The sequence below is a fragment of the Melanostigma gelatinosum genome (assembly GCF_949748355.1).
Source record: "Melanostigma gelatinosum genome assembly, chromosome: 6".
Lineage (NCBI taxonomy): Eukaryota > Metazoa > Chordata > Actinopteri > Perciformes > Zoarcidae > Melanostigma > Melanostigma gelatinosum.
In genome coordinates, this window is record NC_136639.1 from 8,484,597 (window position 1) to 8,497,098 (window position 12,502).

Here is a 12,502-nt window from a genome sequence, read left to right on the forward strand (position 1 = left end):
GCCACAAACAAGAGTCTACCTGAAGACATAACATAGAAAGAAACGTTTCACATCCAGTCCCATGATGCACCTTTGGTGATCCTCACTCACACGTGAATGTATGCTCGGTCTCTGCTGTTACATATGGTTTCCAGCTGTGGGTCCTCTGTGCATTCACAGACTATCGCTGTTGAACCATGACGTTGGCTGAACTTCACTTGAACTTGATTTAGAAAAGAATTAACGCAATTAGAACAGGCAGTGCCACTACTGAGAGAACCAATTGGATCAGCACTCATCAAGTTTATTTTCATGAAAATGTAATTGTGTGCTCACGTGGACTCCTCACAGGGAAGTGGCTTTTATTGGAAAGGTTTTCTCTGCAGTGACACGACCCTCCACCCGCACACCTCACTGAGGGGCCTCGTCTCAGGCTTTATCTGGGCTGCCAGCCCCACTCTCCACAAACTTACTGTACAAACAAGCATGAGTGCATACACGCTCACGCACACACTGACTCTGTAATTACTATCAAGGCTGGCTGTGCAGAGAAAATAGGCTTCAGCCAAGTTGTCCCACAGTCCTTCCAGCTGGCTCAGTGTCCATTTCACTTTATTCTGACTATTTCGACAAAAACAGGAGTTTGACCGACAGAGTTTCAGGGACTGGATGGTAATTGCAAACAGACCTTGTTATGATGTTAACGCCCCCATTTATTTGTGCCATTTTTTAATCGTATTATTAACAGCTGCTAACAGCTGCTAGACGGAGGCTGGAAAAAGTCCCATAACACAGAAACTTGATTCAATTTTCACCTCAAAACAGTCATACATGTATGACCCGATCCGCTGTGTCCTTCACTCACAACCATTCCTCGTTTTAATTTGTCATCAAGCTCTTTTCAGAATTAGAGAGCTCAATGTGGCTAGTTTCCAATCTCACCTGCAGCAGACTGACAGTGTATTCTGCTTCCTAATGGCTGCCACAACTTTCTTTTATCTTCAAATTTCAGGTGGTGGTCACTAAGCCTCTACAGGAACTCTCTCTCTCTCTCTCTCTCTCTGCCAGTCTGTCGTTTTCTGCGAGCGGTTATTTTATTCAGTATGCAAATTGATCAATTATTCATAAGAAATGCATTTATTAGATGTTGACCAAGAATTACTGGGCAGAAAAGTCTACTGCTAGAAAGGCTGGTTGTCTGCTAGCTCAATAAGACCTACAGTACATATATATATATATATATATATATATATATATATATATATATATATATATATATATATATATATATATATATATATATATATATATATTCTTTTTAAATTATACATTTACTGTGTAAGTAAAACTGTACTGTTTCACATCAAATAAATTAATTTAAACTATAAGTATTGTTTTACATTACGTCTTCAAAACGGAATAAATAATGAAATAATCCAAAGCTACGACTCAATTATCGGTTGTCATAGTAACACCACACACAGGGTGCACAGCAGTTATAAATGGTGAATATCAGAGCAAGAAAGGGAAAGATGTATCACTGTAAACAGAGCTCAAAGAAAGGCTGACACACCGCAATACAGTCTGAGACCATTGAACATGAGCCGAGCACAAGAAATGAAATCAGACTGTAAACTGGAAGCTTCTTGGTTTACGGATTTCAGTGGAGAGGCGAAGCTACAGCCGTGCAGATTGTTACAGGGATGATCAGTGGTGACTATAATGTGAATTACTGAACGGTCTGTAGAGGTGCGAGTAAGATTTGATCTTAAAGTGTACTCAAGTAACATAACCATATCATATTGACATGGTTACATTTGAGACATGCCAGCACTTGGGGAGCAAGACAGATGTGAAAGCAATGCTTTCATGCTGTCAGTGAACTGACAGAGACAGCACTCTTCTCCATAAGTTGGTTTTATAGTCTTGTTTGAGCGCTTGTCCCACTATAACAAACCTGGACAGTACTACTCAGAGTGCGCTGTATTAAAATATCATAGATATTGACTTGTCTTTGCAGCATTGGCTGTTGTTACAGCTTGCATGCATTAGTACAATAGGTCTGAACTTCATGTATATCTAACAGTATACGTATTGTGCTCTCCGTGATGTACAGTCGGTTTCATCTGCACTAAGCTGAACAACCTTCCCTTGACAGCTATGCGGAGCTGCAGGGTAGCAGACTAAAACAATCAAAGTAGCGACAAGAAAGAAAGGGATGCAAGAGGGAGGGAGAGAAAAAGATGAATAAAAACAGCTTTCCTTGATGAGAGTGAGCCAGTGGGCCGCTGGCTGTTTGTTCCACACCAGAATGTCAAACAGGGCAGCAGTAGCCCACGATGAGTCACAGAGGTGAAAATCATGTCAGAAGTAGACGAGAAGAAGACGAGTCACCAGACTCCCAGGACCCAAAAGTCACCCAAGAATCAAAAGCAGTGCAGACAAGGCAGAATATTACCCACACATCGTCACATGCTGGAGTTTCCTCCTCCAGGAGATGTGCTTGTGCTTCGCTGAAATGCACTTCTAGGAAACGTGACTTCTGTTTCCTCTGTATGTGCACTTCTCGCTTGTGGCAAGTGTTGTAAACTAGGCTACACGATGAGGCCTTGATGCCTTCACACCACAAACCACAGGAAGAACTAGCCGCCAAAAGTCATTTTGACAGTGTGTGCCGTTCACCTTCTTCTTCTCTAGTCGGCAGCCTGGGAAAGTTACAAAAGTGAACTTTCAGCAGAGCAGCCAGCAGCAGCAAATCATCATGTGTCTGTGTTTACCGCATGTCCTAGCTATCACTGCACCACCACTGGCAGTACAGCTGGCTCAAGTCAGCCATCCAACAGCACGCAGCGATGTGGCTGTGGGCGGTGTGAATGTTGTCACTCTTCAGCGAGCCTCGGGACCTGGAGATTTTTATGCAACTACTTCTTGGTAATATAACAGCGGTCTCTCTGCAATCAGTCGTGAGAGTGTCTCATCGATCAGTCTCAACTTGTATCGATCCTGCTTTTGTACTGTACTTCACAAAAACAGTGCGATGAGAGAGGTGCAACAACTTTTGAACTTATTGACTTTGCTCCTGAGATCTGAGTGCAGTGTCAATTCCCTGCTTTATTGTCTATTTTACTCGAAATATGATTATCATATTGAACATAATTTACTTATAGAATTCTATACAATCTGACTTCTTTTTTGCAACTAGAGGAGTCACCCCCTGCCGCCCATTGGAAAGAATGAATGACCTTTGAAATGACCACAAATCTCCTCTTTGACAGCTTTTTAGTCACACTAACTGCATGTTTCTATGTCAATGTTGATTCAATTCAATTCCATTTGTTTTGTACAGCCCAAACTCACAAATTACAAATTTGCCTCAGAGGGCTTTACAATATGTACACGTTTGACATCCTCTTGTCCCGAGACCCTCACATCAGAACAGGAAAAACTCCCCAAAAAAACCCTTTAACGGGGAGGAAAGAGGAAGAAACCTGTGGGAGAGCAACAGAGGAGGGATCTCTCTCCCAGGATGGACAGAAGTGCAATGATGTCATGTGTAGAACAGGATAAGTGAATTACAACACATTCAATGTAATTACAGCACATTCAATGTATGACACAACCGTTGATCCGTCAGTCACTCCGCCCACCACTTTGGACCAGACTGAATTTCTCAACAATGAGTGAAGTCGACGTTTGGTGAAATGTCTCGACTTTATTGTCATGCAATTCTGTGCACACATTCATGTTCCCCTGACTTTTTCTCTGGCGCCATCACGAGGTCAAACATTTTAGTTTGTAGAATACTTTTGTGTACGACTAATTGCCAGCCTCAGAAATCAGCTGCACTTTTTGTTTCAGGGCTACTTAGGCAAATGTAACTGTGTATATAAAATACCTGCTAAGCATCAGCATGCTCTCTTTGTGAGCTTGTTCGCGTTTAGCACTGAGCCTCTCTAGAGTGTCTGTAGACTCTTATGTCTTCATCAGTTAACAAAGCAGATGCAGTTGCTGTTTGCCAGTTTACACCTCGATTTTCCTGTTTGTCTTGGAACAGATTTGCTCATATTCCCCATGATTGTTGACCCAATAGTTTAGATTACAGGCTTCATGAGGAGGATGCAGTCTACTGTACGGGAATAATTTAAGGGGAATTGTTAAGTGCTTAGTTAACCACTGCGCATGTGTGTAAATTAGTCGTTCTACGGGTAGCAGAGGATGGCCGCTGGCAATTGTTGGAGAAGAGGAGCTGGAAAAATGAGGTTGAAATTTGGAGGCTGGTGATGAAGATAGGAGGAGGAGAAGAAGCAGGCCTTGGCAGTTGCTTTATCGCTGATGGGAAGAGCGAAGGATAGTGCATTAGAAAACGCAGCAGAGGATTTGAATGACAATGAAGGAATGAAAATCCCTCTCACAAAATTGGACTCCGTGTTTTTGAAAGACGAAAAGCATCGCCAGTACGAGGCTGAATCACTGAATCGCTGTTCAAGGGACGAATCCACTCGACAGATATGGGAGAAGGACGTTGTGCAGAAGATGTGCAGTCTGCCAAAGCACATATCACTGGGCAAAGGATTGTGCTCACAAAAGTGTACCTGCAAAATAGACAGAGGATGAGAAAGTGACATATGTTGAAGAATGCAACATTACTTTGTTGTCAAACGAATCGTTGTCTGACACAGATATGTTCATGGTGGAGTCTCTAGGATCAGCTGTCATTGACACAGCTTGCACTATACTGTGTGTGGAGGAAAATGTCTTGATCGTTACGCGAATGGACGAACACAACGTGAGTTATTGAACATGCGGGACACAAAGAGTGTAAGAGCTTTCAAGTTTGGTGATAGGGGAGTTGTTCATTATACAAAGAAAGTGAAAAGCCCAGCCATGGTAGGACAGACTGGATGTAAAATCGAAACAGAAGTTGTCCCAGTAGATAAGCCATTGCTTTGAAGCAAAACTTCACTGAAAAGAGCAGGTGCTGTTTTAGACATTGACAATGGCAAAGCCACAATGTTTAAACAGCACATGCAACTTGAACTGACATCAAGACATTATTGTGTGAACATTAGAGATGAGAGTAACCCAGATGAACATGAGACCCAGAATGAGGATGGCATTCTCACTCTGACACAAAACATGACAACTAATGTAAAAAACACAAAGTTTCTGTTCAAACTACACAAGCAATTTGGACACGCCACGTTTGAAAGACTAAAAAAACGACTGGCCTGCTCAGGTAATGATGATGAATGCACCACAATTCACAAGGACACTGTAAAAAACTTTGAGACGTGCATCAGATATAGTAAACTAAAGCCAAAGCCAGCGGTGGGTTTGCCCGTGGCCTCAACCTACAATGAAACTGTAGCCGTGGATTTGCATGAGCTAGAGCCGGGAGTGTGGTACCTGCATGCAATTGACCACTTCACACACTTCAGTGCAGGGAGCATCGTGCACCAAGAAGCCCAGGGAGATTGTGAAGCACTTTGTACATTGCGAGGAAGACCATGAACACTTCAGACTGTTCAGTGACAATGGGGTTGAAGTCAACAACAAACATATGAGGGACATGGCTGAAAGCTTCAACGTTGAAGTGAAGATATGAAGCCTATGGAGCAATGGGCTGTTGGAAAGGCATAATCAAACCCTCACTGAAATCCTGTTGAAAGTGAAGAGGGAATAAATAACCGCATAAAAGTGTTCTCAACTGCACCTTTGAATGTTCATGTTAAAGATGGGAGACATTGCAAAACAGCTTTGATATGCATGATGTGATACAGTGCTTCTCCTGACGGCTCATTCTTATTCTCTGGACACACAGCCTTGTTTATTAAAAGCTTGTCGTCATTACATAAAGCTTTTGCTGTAATTTATCTTTCAGCGCAGCGCCATGAAGTCAAAACGTTGTGATATGCATGGCCAACGAGTCCTGTCAAATCTTTTTCTATCCTTCTGTTGTCAGTTTCATTCTTGCTATTTTACTGGTGAAGGTGTAGACCAGTGAGCCAACCACAGAGCTTGTCAAACTGTCAGTAGTCATGAAAGCACTTCACAGCAATCAAATGTCAAGTTTCCAGTAGGGAAGCAGGGAGGGAGAAGAAAAAAGAAAAGAAAAAGTAATTATAGTGCTGCTGAGCAATACAATATAAAAAGTTTTATACATTATGTCAAGAGCAAAACTTATTTAGCTTTGTTGCTGTTTGTGCAACAACATGTACACAATCATTTCTAAGCTCAATAATAAATCACTTATTTATTCCAGCATATTTAGCTTTGCATTGGTGTTTGAGGACTGAGCACCAAAATATCCTTGTCTTGTACAGATAACATTCCTACACTTTTATAACATGATTGACAGGGAGTCTTTTTGTATGAGTCTGTAAATGATTTCAGGAAACTGTTATACCTTTAACAGTGAGATGAAAGGCAATTTTGGAATTTGTGGGAACATTTGTTTTAGGCAAATATACTATCTGAGTTCCCTTGCACGGGAGCTGGATTCTCGCGATGTCACGAGATCACATGAAATTGCAGGATCACATATCATAAGACAATCTATCTCATTCTGTCAAATATACATGTGTGTTAATAATATATAATTAGACATGCATAAATAACCCTTTTTCCCAGAGCAGCTCACACATTTGCATCATTGACTGAGACTAATAAAAGGCTTCCTGAGATACCGATGTCTCACTTCATTCAGCTGCCTCCTATGTGGAGCCTTCAGCGGGAAGTGAGTCATTCCCTCCCGCTCCTGTCGGTGGTGAAGAGATGAGCCGCATGACCCCAGTGCATGATTAATTAGTGATCATTATCCCATCTCTGCTCTCCTCAGTGGGTGTTGTGTTTTTGTCCTTGGCTTTATTTGCATAACTGGCTGCACTGCTCTGGAATATGGGAATGCGTGTGTCACTGAGGTCTGGCAGAGGATGTCCGGTATCTTGATCGGATGCTTTGGTGCTTATTCTAACGTTTCTTTCTGTACCGTGAGAAAAAGGGAAGGAAGTAAGGAAGGAAGAAAACATTCAATATGTGACAGCAACGGTGTCATTAGACCTCTTTCAGTGTGGCGTGAGCATCTGTGTTATTGTGCTCCATTTAGAAAGTAGCTTATTTGTCAAAAAAAACACAACTAAAGAAAGTTGTAAATTAACATTCATTCATCAAAAAACATGCAATATGTCAGATTTCATGGACCAGTATTGTATCTCTGACTTGTTTGGACATTAAGAGGAAATATTGCCTTCATTAGACACATACACTTGCATGTTGTCAGCAACCAATTTACTTACTTACTTACATGTGTAATCAGTTATGGAGATAAGGTGACCGAGAGCCTATTCTTTGTGCACAGATTATAACTATCATCCAGGTTGATGCAATGTTATTAAGACTCATTTTGGATGGTATTGCCTTTGATACCTCTTGCATTCTTATTTCGAAATTTGGGGAACACACAGTCAGCTCAAATTATTGGCTGATCTTATTCTGTGGCTTACAATGAAAGCACCTCGATGTCAGCAGAGCAGGAGTTAATTCAAATCTATCAAGAGCATAATCTGCCAAAACCTGCAATGAATTGAGAGATTAAAGAAACTCTAAAACATGGCTTTACATTAAATGCCTAAGACTAATCATGATTTTGTCTGTAGCTCATGATGCAGCATCAATGGCTCGGATGTAAGTGTTTAAAATGTTGAAATCTGTCAATTTCACTTTGCAGGTTTGATCTGGAGGAGTTTGAAAGATGACTTTGTTTACTTCCCAGATCTAGAACAATGGTGAATTACAGAAGCATTGGCTAGGGCGGTTTTTAGAAAGAATGATGAATGAAAAACACACATGTGAATTTACAACTCATAACTCATGGCAGCAATATAACAAATTCCACTCAAGGGATGACAAGCCTGCTGGCTCTCTAGCTATTGCATGTAAAGTCTCACCTTCAGACGTCCATACAGTGGGCAGTTAGCGTTTGATATATTTTACATCGAAATATGTTTCTGGCATTCAAACATTTTTTTTAGTTTTCCCCCAAACCAAGCGTGTGTCATGTACGTCCCACCAACGTCGTTTTCAGTTGACAAGGGTCGGGAGTCGATATGGCTACGAACGTGCCAATTTCAATCGTTTTTCTGGAAGTCAACTCGATCTCATCCAAAGCCTGTTGCCATTTTTTTTGTCACTACTTTTCATGGATGTATGTAGTTGTATGTAGAAAGATGATGATCCTTGATTGATTGATGAAGATGTGTCCTGTGATGGCACATGTTCAACACAAGTGTTTACATATTTTACAGATTGAACACCTGATTCTGCAACATTTTGGCATGAATTTTATGATATAGGCATTTTTGCATGTATACGCAATAAATACATATGAGGCCGTAACTGCAGTGTCACAGTTCATCCTTGAGTGACACACGCTACTTCCTTAACTTTTTTGCTCTAGAAAAGACGAGATGTGCTTCGGATTTTGGAGCGCTCTCTGTCCAAGGAGAGATACTCAACAACAGCGTCGTGAAGTCGTAAGAGCTGACCCTTCTCTTAACACCTACTCCGACAGCCACACACCAGCTGATTACCTTTCATCTGGTGTGCTGCAGCCATCAGACACTCCAATTACATCTGCTAATGGAGCAGCCTCCTCTCCGACCTGGCCTTCCATCACCTAGTTCGGTGTGAGGCAGCAGAGGTGAGAGAAAAGGAGGATTCAAAAAAAGCTGAAGTCAAGAGAATGGTACTTGTTGCTTAAGACTCCTGTATGCTAAAAAAGAAAGATAGAAAAAAATATTCAACATTGAACCAAATCTGTACCATTGGCTTTACTCATGCACAATCATAGCTCACTTCCTGGAAGCCAACAATTCCATTCACGGCTAAATCAACACTCAAATCACACAGGGCAGAAATCTGTTGGGTTGAAACGAATAACCATGTTGTATTTGTGGCCACACCCCAATCAGTGATGTTACACATGGTGTTCATCAGTTGTCCGAACCTGCAGTACCATCTCTGATAGGGGTGTGGCTACTAACCCAGCATGCTTGAAAGCAACAGCACAAGGCAGGTTCAGTTTCCTGACTTCATTTTTAGTCTCTATTTATTATACAGAACTAAATAAGTGAACCAATTGATATTAGCAACATTTAAAAGACGATGTGAACATCCAAACAAAACAAATCAAACAGTATATCAGAGTTGAGTACTATGGCTCGCAGTGTGAACTTTTTATTTAAAAGTATTTAAACTCAGATCTGTAGGATACCTTTTAACACACTTTACCCGTTAATATTGCCACATGTTCCATTAAAGCAAAAGTTGTGACACGTCACAACAAGAGAAATCCAAGTTAATTACTTTAACTGAACACTCGCTGCAGTAATGGAATTCAAGTCGTTAACCTTTGCGCCATGGCTTGTCTATCCGGGGCACAGACGTGGTGGATAACTCAACATCTCTGCAGCTAGGTAGACAACAGACAACAAACTCGGAGGGGGGTTGGCAGGTCATTCCTGCCGCGGTCCCATCATGCATCATTAATACTGGGAGCCTATGACATTGCCTGCAGCCTGAGTAAACATTAAGTCAGAGCCATTATCAGTATCAACTCCATAGCTGTAATAACATGGGATATGGAGCATAAAGTTTATTCTGTTGAACTTTACATGCATCATAAGGATAATGTCAAATGAATGAATGCTTACACAATACTAGATTTAACTACTTGCTATTGAATTGAATACATTGTGCAATACAACAATTATTCTGTCTGTATATATCATATTCTTTTAGTTTTATCTATATTTTAGTGATTGTGGATTTTTACTTTTTTACTTAGTTAATATTCCTTACTGTTTACTACTTATTTATAATTGTTTTGATACATTGTTTTTCTACTATGTCTCTGGTTTGCACTATCCACTGTGCTGCTGTAATCCTGTAAATGTCCCCACTGTGGGACTAATAAAGGATTATCTTATCTTATCTTGCTAGGTACCCGCAAGAGTTTTACTGATCATACACTGTAGATATGTCATATGTGCCCAAAACAAAGATGTATGGCCTCCTGTGTCCACATGAATGTTTTTATATGCCTTGTAACAATCACCGCATGGGGTTTTTACTACATGCCTGTCTCATAGACACACACAGGGGGTGTATTTGTCACTGAGGCTTCTCTCTGGGTCTTCAATAAAACTCTGTGGGCCATAAAGTCTCCAATACTTAAACAAAGCTCAGTTGATCTGTAAAGACTGAAAGTGATGTCAACACATGAATTGGTCCATTTGGTGCCACTAATTTACAGCATCCTGGTTAAGGGAGGGTGACTCTTTTACCTTCAAGTCCACAGCAGCTTTTCATGGGACTTCCCGGCTGGTATAGCCGTCTACGAACAGAGAAGGTAAAGGAGCGCTCAAAAGACAATAGTCTCTGTTTAACACACTGACAAAGGAGGCCAACGCAGCAACAGAAGCTTCGCCGATGGCGGGATACGATTGTATTAGAGGCGATGTATGCAGCGGCTGTAACATTAAAGGACCAACATTATGTATGCTGTTGGTGATGTACAACTTGGTGCTATGAGTAGCTCGTGGCCACTTTCATTTTGTCAAATGAGCTCTCAAGAGGGGGAAAAAAAAAAAAAGGTTGGACAGCATCTCTACTACAGGGTGAGAAACAGCACCCAGACACACGCATGGATGATTCACCAGGGTAATGCAATGCAGTAATTGTGACAGACTGCATTCTTCAACCATATATTTTTATAATATAATCTGCAAAACAGTCACTAACAACTTTAACGATTCTCTTTTTGTTGTTGTTGTATTTTTCACATTCTCACTTGTCCTAATAAACATATTGGTTAAAGCCAAGTTAAATTAAGCTGCTTAGCTTCTGAATAAAAGTGAAAATACAGTTTCCAAAATGTAAAACAATTTCTTTAAAAGACACGATTTACTTTAAATTGAAGATACTGTATGAAACTTTTTGTCTTTAAAGTGCTTCATGAGTCTATTTACAAGTAGGCACAAATAAATTCATACACAGTATACTCTGCATTCTCTTGGTTTCTACGATGTGTACGATGTGTACGTGCAGCATTTCAAGACCAGCATCGGAATGCTTGACAGGAAAGACGCACGATAGACCTTCGTTAGAGTTAAGTATCGAGCTGCTCGGCCCATCATACATGAGTGCAATATGGCTTTGTGAGTTACTCCAGCAACACAACTTTGAGCCTCAGCAGGCCACAGGATATCCTGCTGAGACACGTGACGGTGATAACAGCTGCCGCTGATTTCTCTGGCCTCGCTCGATCGCGCCCGCTGGCAGTGAAGCTTTCAGAGGACTGTCACAGATCAGAGCGGGGCCATTATACACTCTCTCCACCACTCCTATCGGATGGAAAAAAAGGTTAAGACCATCGGACCGCCGCTGAGAGCTGCTGTGCTGACAGACCGTGGCCAGACAAACATGAATCTATCTGGTGTCTGAGACATCTCCAGCCAGCTGTTGCTGCATGGGAGAGCTGCTTCCAACATGTTTATCGACTGGGAGCTGTCCTCTAATTGAAATGAGCTGAAATGGAGACTTTCACTTTGACTCCCTCTTCATGAATAACTCATCAATAGCTTTACGAATAACTAATCAATGAGTCCGAGTCAAAGATCAGACATGCGTCCTGGCAGAACTTAGTTGGAGGAAAACACTTCAGACTTTGCCTCATTAAAGACCGAACTGTAAACATCACCGTACCGTCGGTCCACACTTCAGGCAGCCACATAGCAGCACTGATCAGATAACTCCTTCTTAACGATACACCAGGTCACCTGCCTGGAGTGACTTTTTGCTTAAAAAGGACAAGGACAATCAAATGATGCATCATGTTTAGAAATTAGACTTTCTTGGGTGTACTTCACCCACTGCCACACCTTCACAACACATACTGCCTTCCCGCCCACAGAGGTGGAATAGATTAGTCATCATCATAGTCATACTGAGTATTCCCCTGGTGTGAATGCAGAGGTATTGTCACAAAACAGGAGTGTATCCCAAAATAAACCCCTTTCTGCATACATAAAATACAGCAATGGTTTCACTCTTTAATAAGGTCTACTTTGCACATATATTAATGTTTTATAGATGGCCAAAATAAATGAGAAAACAACAGGTATATTTCCCTCAACATATGGTAACCTCATTTTAAAGGTTTCCTGCATGAAATAAAAAAACGAATTCTTAGACCCTTCCAATAACTTTGAACAGTTGTCAAGGATGTATCACATTTCCCACAAAAATGTTATTAACATGAATATCTTATTTATTAGAATAGCTGCTGTCACATGAAAACCTAAAATCCTGAATATTTAAAAGAAAAAGAAAATATCTTTTGACGTGATTCTTCAGAGCCCATACAAGTGGGTAATTCAGATTTCATGACCTTAGTGCACTTTGCCAGACATCCATTAAAAAGTCATTTTAAGCCGTTTGGCTGTCAGCAAGTTCTGAAAAGTGG